Source organism: Apteryx mantelli, chromosome 3, assembly GCF_036417845.1.
Source record: "Apteryx mantelli isolate bAptMan1 chromosome 3, bAptMan1.hap1, whole genome shotgun sequence".
NCBI lineage: Eukaryota > Metazoa > Chordata > Aves > Apterygiformes > Apterygidae > Apteryx > Apteryx mantelli.
The window spans coordinates 16,242,073-16,255,850 of NC_089980.1; the positions used below are offsets into that span (position 1 = coordinate 16,242,073).

General features: G+C 41.2%; 1 long non-coding RNA gene across 4 annotated transcripts in view; it reads left to right on the forward strand.

Annotated features, from left to right (window-relative positions):
* Window positions 1-13,778, forward strand: part of LOC106494999 (uncharacterized) — a 214,411-nt gene that overhangs the window by 180,641 nt on the left and 19,992 nt on the right. For 3 of the 4 annotated variants that reach the window (XR_010883644.1, XR_001294382.2, XR_001294383.2), the window contains 2 exons: window positions 4,365-4,509; window positions 4,707-4,873. This is a non-coding gene — a long non-coding RNA (uncharacterized lncRNA). Of the gene's footprint in view, window positions 1-4,364; window positions 4,510-4,706; window positions 4,874-11,749; window positions 11,903-13,778 lie in introns of all 4 variants that reach the window. The other variant, XR_010883645.1, reaches the window with a different exon arrangement.

Consider the following 13,778-nt stretch of genomic DNA (forward strand, 5'->3'; position numbering starts at 1 on the left):
TGCCAGTTTCCTCGGTGTTACAAGAAAAGATTTTTGCTGAGTTTTTTGTTTTTTTTTTTTAACTTGTATAATGTTTTATTTGTGGCTTATTGGGTTGGGCCCAGTCCTGTGAACACTGCAGCAACCTAGAGTGTTTTTTCTCATGGTGGAGAGCCCCAGAGGCAAAGGGGCAAACCTAAACAGGATAGCGATATCTGCTGCAGGACTCTGGGTTCATGCCCTGTATTGGGTACCTACCACCACTACAAAATGCCCGAGATGAGCTAAGTGTCCCATATGGGACATAATATGGGATGAGTGACAAATATGGGGGTGGAAACAGCCTGCTTGGCGAGTTTAGCCTGTTAGCGCTAGGCAGCAGTGAGCACGTGGAGTAGGGCACGTGTGACATGCCACTCGTCCGGGAGGCTCACGCGCCCGTGCAGCGGCTGGAGTACACGCAGGCACAGCAATTGGAGAAAGTGCTTTCTGATACGTAGGTTGTGGGTCCTCCTCTCAAAGAAATAAGGATCAGTCCTTCCTTAGAAAATGTGGTAGGTTGGGGGTAGGTTGAGAGGTGCCTGGCTTTCTTTGCAGTGACAAGGGTGGCCCTTGCTGGTCTGAGCCTACTGTCTCATAGTGAAGATCTGCTGGGAAGACCTTAAGTACGATTTGCCTATCCCCCAAAGTGTTAAATCTATGGGAAACAAACATTTAGGTTTTAAATAATTTGGCACAGCTAAGTTAGTCATTCCAGCTCTGGAAGCTACTTTACCATTCAATAAGCTTCTTCCTCCCCCATCATGAATCTGATTAAAATCTGTGTCCTAGAGTCTGGCAAACTAAGTCATAAATTCCTGGGGCAATGGGGAACGCCTAGCAAAGTTAACACTAGCTCCTGGGTGCTGTTTCAAACTGCAGGACAAAAGAAATCTGTGAAATAAAGATGTGCTTATCTCTGTCCAGCTTCCTTACTGCCATTGGCTAAATGTATTGGTCTGTTTTCTTGTGGAGCTAGGTTGGACAATTAAAGTCATAGGCTATGTTTATTTATTTGCCTCTGGGTCCAATTCTCGAATCTGCAACAGTCCAATAAATGTGTGGTGTGGCTTTTGTGTGAATAAAATGTATTGATTTCTTTATCTGAGTACTGTAGAAATGAACAATACAACACCGCTGAGATTTACTGCATGTAGCTGAATAGCTGGGAAGAGGATAGTAACAGGCAAAATTAAGTTCTTGTCACAATAGTCCTGCGTTTTTGAAATACTGCATTCTGCCTGTTCTCTCTGTTTTGGAAGCGGGTCAAGTGAGGTGTGCTAGGTTCTTCAGTTTGAACCAGATCTAAGTCCCCTTTTAAGGTGCTACAACTTAAATCTTTGGAGCTTTGGAAATCTTTGACTTAGAATGGAGTTTGTTTTCTGGTATTTTCCCCTTTGTATTCATCTGCTTTACCTGTGCAGACATACTCTTCTTTAAAGTACACACCAATTAAAAATTCAGGTCTTTTGTTCATATTTTATACCAGCATTTAGGAAACAGGCTTTGGGGATTAAGTCCTTCATGTGGCTTTCAATATTGTTTACCTGAAGAGCAACTTCTGACGACTGATGTTTCTTCTGGACCTAGAGTGCTTTCTTTTTTTAATGCTGCTGTTCTGTAAATGCTGCATTTTTACTTATGTCTTGTAGTTAAGCAAGCCCTTACTTACTCTACTAGTAATAACAGATTCCTCAAAAAATTCATCCAGTCTAGCCAACATAATATTTTGTCAATACCTACAGAGAGGACAAAATAACAGGATTTTCCTGGAGTTATAATAGGGTTGGATTTTTCCCCCCAGTTTTCTAAATATATTTTCCTCAGAGGAAGGTTATGCTCAGTGAAATTATGATAATAGCTCTTTGAAGCCTGCTTGACACCAGGTTGCAGTCGTCCTTGTTGTTTTCCTTGGGATTTTGCTCCTGTGTTTTCAGAATCAATTTAAAAAGTCTGGACAGTCTAATCTGAAAGAGAGAAACAGAAATCAAAGCAGTGAGCTGCAAACCGTAGTACAGCCTGACCGGTGTGTTCCTAATTTGTGCCTCACCTGGTCTTACTCTTATCTTGGGTAGCTTCCTTCAAAACTCTTGTAGCAAAGAGAACTGCTGCTTTTCCTATTAGCAAACTCTGCATGAAAGAAAAAGCCTTGTGGCTGAACGACTGCCTAGTCTGCATCTACAGAAAGGAGCCCAAGGGTCCTCTTGGTCCCTTTATTTCTCTCACCACCAGCACTTCTCACTCTCTGTATCCATCCGGTGATATCCATCCGGTCCGACTGCTCTGCCCTCAAATGTAAGGTTCCCATGGCTTAGCACAGACTGAAGTCATTCATATTATTTATCTCCAGGACCAAGCACTAACTGTAAGAGCGGTGAGGTTTTCATGACCGCTGTAGATGAACTTGGCCTACCTGCTTAGTCCACTAAATACCTGCAGACCTTTAAGTCCTTTAAGACTTTTAAGATTTAGCTTCTCTGCTGGGGGTTTTAGTCCTTGCTCTGCTACTAGCCTGTTAGATGATTTTGGGTGACTTCATATCCCTGGGCCTCAATTTCCCTGCATGGATAGTTTGGGAAGAGAGTAATGAATGATATGACTTATGTTGAAAAGTAAGAGTGAAATGTGCTATAGAGCAGAGAGATTTACTTGCAGACCTTATGCCAGGTGCATGTTTCTCAGCTGATTTTGTTTGCAAGGAAAGAATCTGCATTCTGTATTCCCAACTGAGGCGCCTCCAGTTTCAAGCTTTGTCTCTCTGTCCTTACAATTGATTATGAAAAATAACCTTTAAATTGCACCTCACATTCACCTTCATCTGTGCTAAGTTATAAGATAAATGATAACATTTAACAGTCTAGAATATGGTCCCTAATCTTGGTCATAGACTCCAAATTCTTCTGTGATGTAAGTAACAGTTTTTATTTGTTCATGTCTCTTCCCTGTCATGAAACTCTCCATCTCTAATATTTAGTATTAGAGCTGAACATAAATTATATGAGTAACTATAGCTAAAGCATTAGAAGGAATAGCTGATATTTAACTTGCTCACGTTCCTCTGTCCTAATTGCAAAAAAGCTAAAACCTTTAATACACAATCTTTTCCCCTTCTGTTACTGTCAAGTACTTTTGGCTTACATTCTGTATTTCTCCCTTTTTTGTGTTAAATCGCCTTACACACTGAGCTTGTTCAGTCTTTATGATCTGTTCATCTTGATAACTGTACTCCCTAATCTAGATGGCTCAGAAATTCTGTTGCCCCTGTCCAAAGCCGATGCTTATCAACACTTGAAATGTTTTTCCCTCTTTTCTGGAGGGTTTTTTTTTTTTCAAGTTATTTTGCTCCTTTTTTCCCCTGCATCCTTCTTTCACTACAGATCTGAAACTCCTCATCTGCAAGTCACTTCAGTTGGAGCTTTTGCTCTTGTGCTCAAGTGTTAACCAAGCAATCAGGCATTGTGGTTTCAGTCTCCAGCTCTGATACAGATTCCTGTATAAACTTGGCTAAATCACTTCATCTTTCAATGTCTCCATTTCTAAGCTGAGAAATGGCATTCCACAAATGGAAGGCTTCTTTTTATCACTGTGCTTTTTATCGTTTCAAAACAGTGTGTGTAACTGTAAGCTAGAGGTTATCTCCTTAAAAACAGTAGTCAGGGCTTCTAAAATTGTTTGTGACCTTCAAATTCTACTGTAATACTGCCTAGTGATACAGGTTAAAACTGCTCATTTGTTTTGTAGCACTTCCTATAAATTTAATTCTTACATTTAATTCCTTGGGTTTTCTTGGTTTTCTTTGATTTTCATGAGAGTGACGCAAATCACATTTAGGAGTTTTGTGGGTAAACATCTGGTGCCACTGCCACCACGCTGGCTGCTTCATTTGAGGACTGCTGTATGTCTCTGTTCCCTGCCATTCAATGTACAATATTCAGTGGTGTGCTGAACAGAATTTATTGTTGTTAGAAGGGAAGGTAAGTCATGAACATCTATCTGTGTCTTGGTTCCCATTTGCGAAGCGAGTATAAAACTGTTTCTTCCCTCCTATTCTTTGACAATATTGCAAGTGTTTGAAGTTGGGTTCTTTTGCTTATGATAGTCCCATTGACTTTGAAGAGGCTTGTACCCATATAGTACTATAGGACAAGGACTGTCTTACTCCGTCCTAATGTAGTCCTTGCACAATGGGAAAATCCCTTATTGCTTTATATCCTATCTAAAATTAATTTTCTTTATTTTTTAATTTAGCCCTTTTATGGCAGCAACTGGTGATATTTGTGGACATGCGTTACCTTATTAGTCCCATCTTCCCTGGCTTTAAATTGACTTTTCTTCTTTTGGCACAGGCATTTTTTTCAGCAAGTTCAATTTACCTGGCACCCCAGAGCGTGCGCTGGAATGGAACCAATTTCAGCTCCCTGAATGTGGGTGCAGCAATCTGAAGGACGTCGGCTGGGACTTGTTAAGGAAGACCTAAATATTTACATCAAAGTGAGTCTAGCTATCCTCCCCTTCTGTCAAAGAATTAAGCATTAGCTATGTAGAAGGAAATTTAGCACTGCTTTTAAAGGCTAGTGGGTGTGGGGTGATATCTTTTTTTCTTTTCTTTGGAAGTATCAGGAATGTTACAACCTGTTCCCTGTTCATCTGACAAACTCACCTGATGCAAGGGTGTTTTCTCTTTGGAGGGTGCCTGTCACTCCTGGCGCTGGGTGGCTCTACCAGACCCTCCTTTGTTTGCTAAAAGGGAATAGGTGTCCCTTTAAGAAGGTAAAAACAGGATTTAGCCTGGAAGGCATGTGGCTGGAAAGTGGTGTCCCCAGGAGGATGAACCAACGTGCAGGTGATATGCTTGGTGAGTTTGATATATTCCTGGGCCCAGCTCTGCAACCGTCCTCTGGAGCCTGGGACGCAGAGCACCGTTGGCTCCGTGCCACTTTTCTGTGCCATCCACGGCAGCCAGAGGTCAGGCTGCCAGTGACTCCCATCTCACCTGGCATCCAGCAATGTCGGGGCCCTTCCAGGTAGACCACGCACCTGACTTTTCTGCCCACCATCACCAGTACGTGGGATGATGGGGTGTGGGCCTGGCGGGCCAGACGTGCTATGGCCAGCCTGCTGCCCTGCAGGTGACTGTGGGTTGGGTGCTGTGTGACGGGTCTGTTCCCGTGCTGACGTTCGCTCGCAGCCCAAGCCACCTCTGTTCAAATACGTGTGAGTACAGGGCAAGTGTGGACTTTGGAGAGCACTCTTGGGTCTGTATTTGAAATACAGTGGTTGTATTTACACAAACACTAAGCCTGCTCTCAAGTTTCAGAAAGTACCTTAAATAGCTTTACAACCACATGTAAAGACCCCTTGTTGCCTTAAACTTGAGGCCAGCAGTCGAGCTGTAGCCTGCTAAGATGCAACCAGTGCTGAAGTCCATATGACCGCTCACCTGAGACGCAGGAATGGAAAAAGTAGCTGAGACTTGCCTCCATGTAAAGGTGTGTGTTGACCATGTTTTGATGGCAGTGTTTGTATAGGCAGTGAGTTAAACTACTTGCCAAACAGCATTCCCACCCCCTCTTGCAAACCTTGCTATTGCACATGGCTTGCACTGGCAGTGAGGAAAGTGCTCACATCTAGCAATGTTTTGCACAAACTTTAAATGTAATTTCAGCAACAATATTTTGTACATGCCCGATTTATCAGCTGCTTAGGGGAGTTGCATCAGCGATTTACAACAGAGCTTGAATTGAGAGGCGAAGTGGAAAGTGGACTGATAGCAGTAGAATATCACTTGAGGTCTACAGGGCTAAATACTTATTAAGAGTTGGATGCGGGTTTGACACCCTTGATCCCAGGGCCTTTGCTGAGTTGTTTAAGGGAATGTCCATGTGGACACATCCTGTATAGAGGAGAAAGCAGACCCTGGCTCCTCAGCTTAGTGTAGAAGAAGGCTCACAAGTAACCATGGTAACCAAGCTGTCACCGTGAGCATTAAGACATTTACATACCAAAAAATAAAAAAGCCCAAATTCCATACAACATACATAAATAGTCCAGCTCATTTGGAGATTTGTCCCTCAGTTTTACTTCCTACAGATGTTGACAGCTCTGGCAATCAGATATAGATAGGAATATTTTTCCCCAATCTATCCACAACATCAGCAGCATAATTATTCCTAATGGTGAATGTAATAGCTCCCAATTAAGAGGGGATATTTGAATTTCAAGTTGGAGAAACACTGAAGGCAATTTTGTATTCACCTTAAAAAGTTTCATCTATCACAGACTTCCAAAAGCAGTGTGCTCACATCAATATTTATAACATCCAGCTCTGTGGTTTCACAAAAGAGTCATTAATAAAGCATATCAACTCTGGTGACAAGTTACATTTTATTCCTGTCAACAAACAAAGATGTTCTTTCTCTCTCTGTAAAACTCCTGTTTTTTTTAATCAACCATCAGGTTTGAGATTTGAAGAATATGTGTGGATCTGCTTTCCAGTATTTTCTAGAAGGCTACTAGAGAAATAACAGAGTGAGCTCATAGGAACTTGTGAAAGACATTGATTAGTATTTTCCTATGAAATTAAGTAAAGATTTCAGGATAAATTCTTTGCTTGGGATGGAATTCATGCAATTTCTAAAGAGAGCTAGGTAACCCGTACCCTAGTTCAGGAGGTGGAAATTTCTGAAATAACTTCTCAGCTTTGAAAATACCCCAGAATACTGATCACTGCACTGCTGTTCTGATTTAGATGAATTTCTACTTTGTACTAGTATAAAGGAGACAGAGATCAGGTCTAAGGTCGTAATATATATTAATGTCCTATCACCATATTATCTTATATGATTTGATCCTTGTGCTATCAGTATATATAGTGAAGGCCTTTTCGTTCTTTCAGTTATAAACAGTTTGCTCAAATAGGTTTACTAGATGGGCGTTGCCACCTGAGAAAGGATTAGCATTGCTGAAACAGGTTCCCCGGTTCTTTACGTCTCATCTCTGCAAGTTTATATAAGATTTTATAGGAGTACTTTGCATAAAATACTGACAAAACATTACTGACATCACAGTTTGGATCCACTGTGTGAACTGGTTATTTTTCTTTTCATGCTAATTAATCTGCTGGCAGAGGTATCAGTATATACAAAAGAAAAATATTAAATATAAGTAGCTTTACAGAATCAGTTGAAAAAAATTTACTCCTGTGTGCTGAAACAAGCAGACCTCAATCATTTTATTTAGATTTAAGCAGCAGTAGGAAAAATCAGGAGACTATCTGTACTAAAACCTGTCGGCTCTACAGCTAGCTAATTCATCTTATACCTGCATAATGACCACCTGCTAATATTCAAAAGTCATTGAATTTAAAAGAAAACATTAAAAAACAGATAAATAAGCTCAGTTCCACAGCACTATCCAATTCAGTAGACTATGCCTTAGTGACACACGATTCCGTCCTTTTATCTTTGCGTAGCTCTCCAACTTCCCGAGTCGTTATACCAGGTCGAATGCCCTGCATGCATCTTCTGCTATTCTTTGATTCTTCCACAGAGGTTCGGTTTTCAAATGTAGCATGGGATCACTGGCAGTAAACCTCCAGGACAGACCGTGCTGTCCTTTTCAGGATGCTGCAAAATCAGATAGAGACTCCGCTGAAGTGAAGGACCTCGGAAGGTGAGTGCTGTGCTGCGCAAGAGAGAGACAGTGCAGGAGGCTTATGGTCAGAAGCAGGGAGAACAGACAAGGGGCAAGGATTGCCCCCATTTCACAGGTGACGATTTGAAGACCAAAGAAATTAGATTGCTTGGCAGGGGTAGGAAGTCATGTTGGATGCCCTAAACTTCGAGCAGATCCTCACCTTAAACAACTCTTCCATTCTAACCTGATAGAGGCCTCAGGAAGAAGTAGGCAAGAGGGGAGGAAGCCTTGCAGCTTATGAGGCTTAGCCTGCATATCATAATATTTTTCATTTTTCTCCCTGTAGCCCAGGGAAGTCGTGAACTTGTAAAAATTTGTCTGTATTTTAAAAGAAAGAGGATATTTCCAGTCTCAGAGCTTGGGAAGAAAAGTTTGAAGATAGAGCTTCCCAAACATCCTAATATTTTGAAATCTTGCAGTCTGACTTTCCTGGGTTTGCCAATACCAGAGGTGAACATAAACAGTGGTCTTATTGGGAGCTCTGCAAGGCACTATGAAATTGGAGTTTGCTTTGCAGCTAGCATGGCCCCATCTCTCAAGAGGGGTCAGGGGCCAAAACAGAGTTTAGCTATGGTCAGAAGTATCTAGTCTCCAAACATAGTTTTCCATGTATCCCTTGCCCACTCCCCACAATTGCCCTTCAGTAGTATTGGCCACACATTTTTCCTTGCCCTTTGCTCAATACGGTTTACATTTTCTGCCTACAATACCAATTTCTGCCTGCAGAACAGAGGAAGGGTTCAGCTGCTTCGTCAGCCATGCTACCAAAATAATCATTCCATTTCTTTTCAGTTTTGTCTTTTGCTACACTGAAAGGGGCAGCAGAATTCAAGCTACTCCATATAATTTCATTGGTTTTGAACGTGGGAGGAACTGAGGATGAAAAAAAATCTTTCTTTGCAGATTTGCCTGTTTTTGTGCTGAGTTTTTGGAGGTATCTGTGTCTTTATGGGCAACCAGGCTTGCTTGGTATGCTGCCCATTCCCTTCACAAGGTGTGCAATAGTAGATCCAGTGGGAGTGGGATTTCTAATTCTGTACTTAGCATTAACCAGAAAAAGGGATGCAGCATTTGTTTTCCCAGTTTTTGTCTTGCTGTATGCTGTGCCAGTATGAAACTGGTTTTAAGCTCTTTCTTTTACCTGTATGCTCTCACTAGCTATTTATTATTATTATCAGATGTACAATCCATTTTCAGCAATCGCTCCTCCACTTCCCGGCAGCTCATCAGAAGAAAATACTTTCCTTTGTGTCTATTTGGTCCTGTTCCAGCAAAACCAGTAGGAGTGTTGCCATTGGCTATAATGAGGTCCAGATGTGGATTTGCTCTTTTAAGGACACAGGTAAATGTCCTGGCAACTTTCAGCTATTTAATGCAGAGAACAAAAGCAGAAAAAAGGTTCTGTCAGCCTATGTTCTGGTGGCCTTTCATTTTTTTCCCTTTATTTTGCAGTGTAAGTTTTTAGTAGCTTTCGAGTATCTTTCAGATTTGTAATCTTGGGAATATTTCTGAGCCTGTACTGTATTTCTGTGGTGATTAAACAACAGCTTCTCTAAAAGAAGAGATGGTCATCTTTGGTGCTTTGCCACATCCTATTTAATTATTCTTTATTTTATTAAGATTAGTCCTGGCCATAAGATAAGCCTCAAAGAGGTTACAATCCGTCTCAACAAAACAGGATATAAATTACCAAAGGGACTCCAAGGCACAGACCAGGGATCAGTTGAGAGGTTTTGGTCATTCCTGAAATCTGCAGCAGGTCGAGGACCTGAGCTAACCTGCGTTCTAGCCCAGGACTTTCACTGGGAAACAGTTCTTCCTGGACAGAGCTTTAAGTTTTGTCTCATATACCTTTCTGACTGCATTAACAAGAATTTCTGGCCTAGCTGGTGAGAATCCAGGGTCACAGTTCTCTGACATGTGTTGTGAGTTAGGCAAACAAGCTGCTTGACTGGACTGAATTGGATCTTCAGGCCTGTTCTTGCATGATTTGTCCCCAGCTGACCAGGACACATCACATGGCTTGGAAACACTCAGCTGTAAAGTTCAGATTCAGGTAAAACTCTCAGAGTTTGTAAATACTGGACTACAATTCGGTTTTGACCAACATCATGAGGTGCAGAATAGGATATGCGTCAGGATTTGTCAGAAATGTCAGGTTTGCTCAAATCCAACTTATTTATTTGGAAACATCTCAAGCTTTACCGGGAGATCAGATCCTCAAGTTCTTCTAGACTTAGATTTTCCAAAAAAAAGCAGGGCAGGGATGATTTCTAATATTCAAAACACTTCAAGTTGCAGATAAAATAAATACAGGATGGTGTCTTCTTGTGTGGTAAAATGAATCATACTTTCCATGTATTATTAGTTTGATTTCCTCTATCATTCTGTCGTGTGATCCACTTCTCATATCACTTGGAAAACAAGTGGAGAAATGAAAACACACCCGGAGCTCACTGACAGCTACACTGATGGGAAAAATAATCACTCTCAGCTGTGTTAGCCAATTTGACTATTTCATCTGAAGGTCGTCACTTTGAGGTTCTCTGCAAATCATGCATAGAGCTATGCCCAAACTAAGAAAACAAGCCAAAAAAATCAAGTTACCTCAAACTAAGAAGAGGAATCAAATCTGGAACTCTTTCCGTAATGCTGACCAAAACCCAAGGTTCAAATGCTATCTGTATACAAACTATGTAGCAGTTTTAATTTGTACAGGCTAGAGACCTGACCAGAAACATGAGCTGTCATTCGGACTAGCGCAGACTGAAAACAGCTTAGCAGTGCCATCACTCTGGGGCAATGCAATCCAGCCCCAGTGGAGTTTAAATAAGGAGCTAGTGACCTTCCTAAAATGCAGTTGAAATCCCAGCTTTACTGAGGTCAATAACAAAAGCTCCCACTGAATTTAAAGGGACTGGGAGTTTATAGCCAATGTCCAAACAGCTAAGACTTGTGAACCAAGAGGACAGCAGCGAGGACTTTTTCAAAGTTTTTCCTTGCATACTTTCAGTTTTACAGAGGGAGCACAGTTTAGGAACGTTGTATTTACACTTTTCAGCTTGTTCTGCCATTTAATATCTTGTATATCAAAGTGAAAAAAGAAAAATTTTAAGAGACCTACCATCAGTTATTTTGAAGATTTTTGCATGTTTTGCTTTAATAACTAGAGTGGCTCAAGCTTTGAGTCAGGTAGCAAATCCATTTCCACGTACTGAATGGTAATGCCATCCTAGCAATCTGACTGTGAAGGACTATGCTCATTTTAAGGCATCTGGGTGGAGCAAGATAAGCAGATTGCAAATAACCAACATGTGCCATCGTAAGTGAATCTGTTTCCTTGGCAACTTCTAGTGTGTGGTCTGTGTTTCACAGACTGTAAATGACTGGGCAGTATGTACCTATTTGAAACAAAAATGCTTTTGAAAGGGGCTGGTGAGAAACTTCTGATCAAAACTCTTTTATATTCTTTTTTGTTCTTTCCTTTAAACTGTTATGTGTCATTGTTTTCACTGGCACGATGTATGTATTGCACAGTTAAGTGCTGTGGATGCATCTGCTGCTCCTATTAAAGTAAATCATAGCCATTTTATATGATCACAAGGTGCTGCTTACTGTGCTTTTGGCAGGAGCCTTGTGTTTTGTACTGTAACTCTGCCTTGTTTGGGGAAAGCAGAAGGACAGACAGCTGAGCATCCTCCTGTTTGTGAGCTCTTGTCTAAAACATGAGATTAAAGTGCACTGCTGAATTATAAAATATTACCTTCACAGGCATGTTTTGTGCTTGAGCATTAGCAGGCTGCTGACGAGATGCATCCGATGGAGCAAATAACCAGCAAAACTGTAAAAAAAGACAGAAGTTTGTATGTGTTTCTTTTGAGGTGCCATTAAGAAGATCATCTATTTTTCCTGGGATTCTGGGTGTTCTGTTCGTGAAACAGAAGTATGGTTTCAACAGTGCTTATTAGCGCTTAATCAGCGGTTTAGTCTAACCTTCTTTGTGCCTGGGAGTGAGAGAAGGGTTGTGTCGCTACAGGTCTGTGAAGAAAGGCGGGGATCCTCGGAGCCTGTTCAGGAGGACGGTGGTTTCAGACCCGGTGGGGGAAGCTTCCAGTGATATGGAGGCCGTGGCTGAACAGCGCGGGCTGCACGTGTGCCCAGAAACCACCACCGCTGATGCACGAAACAGGTAGCGGGCTAAAGGGGAGAACGGAAACCAACCCCACTGAGCAAATGCTGCGGCACCTCCAGGCCAGGACGGGTAGTTAACTGGCCTTCTTTCCTGGGCGAGCATTTTCCCCATGGGAAAACTGCTGTACATGGAATGATCGTTAAATTATTATAGTTGAATAGGGTTATTCGCAGAAGAAGAGTTTTTGATTAAAAATGTCAAGGAGATCTCTCTTCCTCTCTTCCCTCCCCCCCCCCCCCGCCCCAATATATCCCATAAAAAGTTAAAAGGACATTAGAAAAATACTTTCTTTTAGTGTTCTGGGTATAGCAATTCTTTGAACAAGGCCTCTGATCTAACATCTTCATCAATCCCTCTACTTCCAAGCATTAAATCATTGTGAGTGAAGCACCAAAGACTCATGAGATTTTAAAAAATAATAAAGGCTGGGCTGTTTAGCTTTTAGCATTCATCATTTCAATCTTTGCATGATATCTCCAAAGATTATGTGTTTTTTCTTTTTCATAACAGTGAAATTGTTCTGCAATCCCATGATGCCAAGAGCTGGTGCTTTCAGAAAAAAAATTGCCAGACATTAAAAATCACAAGCAGGGACAACAATGAAGTCGGGTTAGAGGTTCATTGGCTCTAATTGGAAAATCATCTGCTTGAAAAATCAAATGTCTGTAGCTAAACATACTGGGGGTCACATGTAGCATCAGGAGGAGAATGGCTAATGATTATAATGCGATTAGAACAATAACACAGGGGTATTTAATCTAAAATTGCAGATGTACACAAAATTGAATGTGTATTCTTTTAAAATCTCCATGGATATAAATGTAATTTTCCCTTGTAAATCTTTTCAGATTTCCCATGCAAGTCTCATAATATCTTTAGAACTTCTCCAGAGTTTGGGCAACACTACCTCATTTTTCTGTAACAAAGGATGATATTTTTATGAGAAAAATATATGATTGTGTTTGATTCAATGTAAACTTCCACAGAGAATTACAGGTTATAATAGCCTCTGCTCTCTGGGCACAAGTCCTAGCAAACAGCAGGAATGTGTTTGAGGACTATTGCTGTGGATGTGTTTGTATTCTTGTTTTATTTTGGGGTTGGGGGACTTTCTTTTCTTACTTTTTCAAATAATATAGCACAGCAATAATGCAGAACTGGAAGTAAGGACTTCACTGTGAGCAAAGAAAAGCGCTGTGACTGCTAAATAAAATATTGCAGTTACAATTGGAAAAACTGCAAAATTAAAATTGGAGTACACATGTTTTAAAAAAATCCTTTAATGTTAGTGTTTTTGTTGCTTCTTCTCCCAATGATTCTTGAAAGAAATTGAGATAATTTGGTTTCATGTTTGGAGACACTGTACACTTCACAGAATCACAGAATGGTTGAGGCTGGCAGGGACCTCTGGAGATCATCTAGTCCAACCCCCCTGTTCAGTCAGGGTCACCTAGAGCACGTTGCACAGGATTGCGTCCAGGCAGATTTTGAATATCTCCAGAGAAGGAGACTCCACAACCTCCCTGGGCAACCTGTGCCAGTGCCCTGTGTCACCCTCCCAGTAAAAAAGTATTTCCTCATGTTCATAGTTCAGATCCACATTTTGATTTGACCTGTTCACAGAAACTGTCTAACTGGAAAATGTAAAGCAGAGATAGAAATGGACTAACCAAAATTCAGGGTTTATTTCAACATGGAGTTTTGGATTTGAACTCTCCGTGTTTAAAGAGGAGAGAGACTGGGGAGAAGCTGTGGCAAGGTGGAGAAGGTAGGTTAGCTTTTAGTGTTGGATAAACTTTAGCCTGAGTCTCAGTAATGCCATTTGCCAGTGGATAATCTATTTTATCTGCTGAAATGTCTGTTTAGAGGAAAC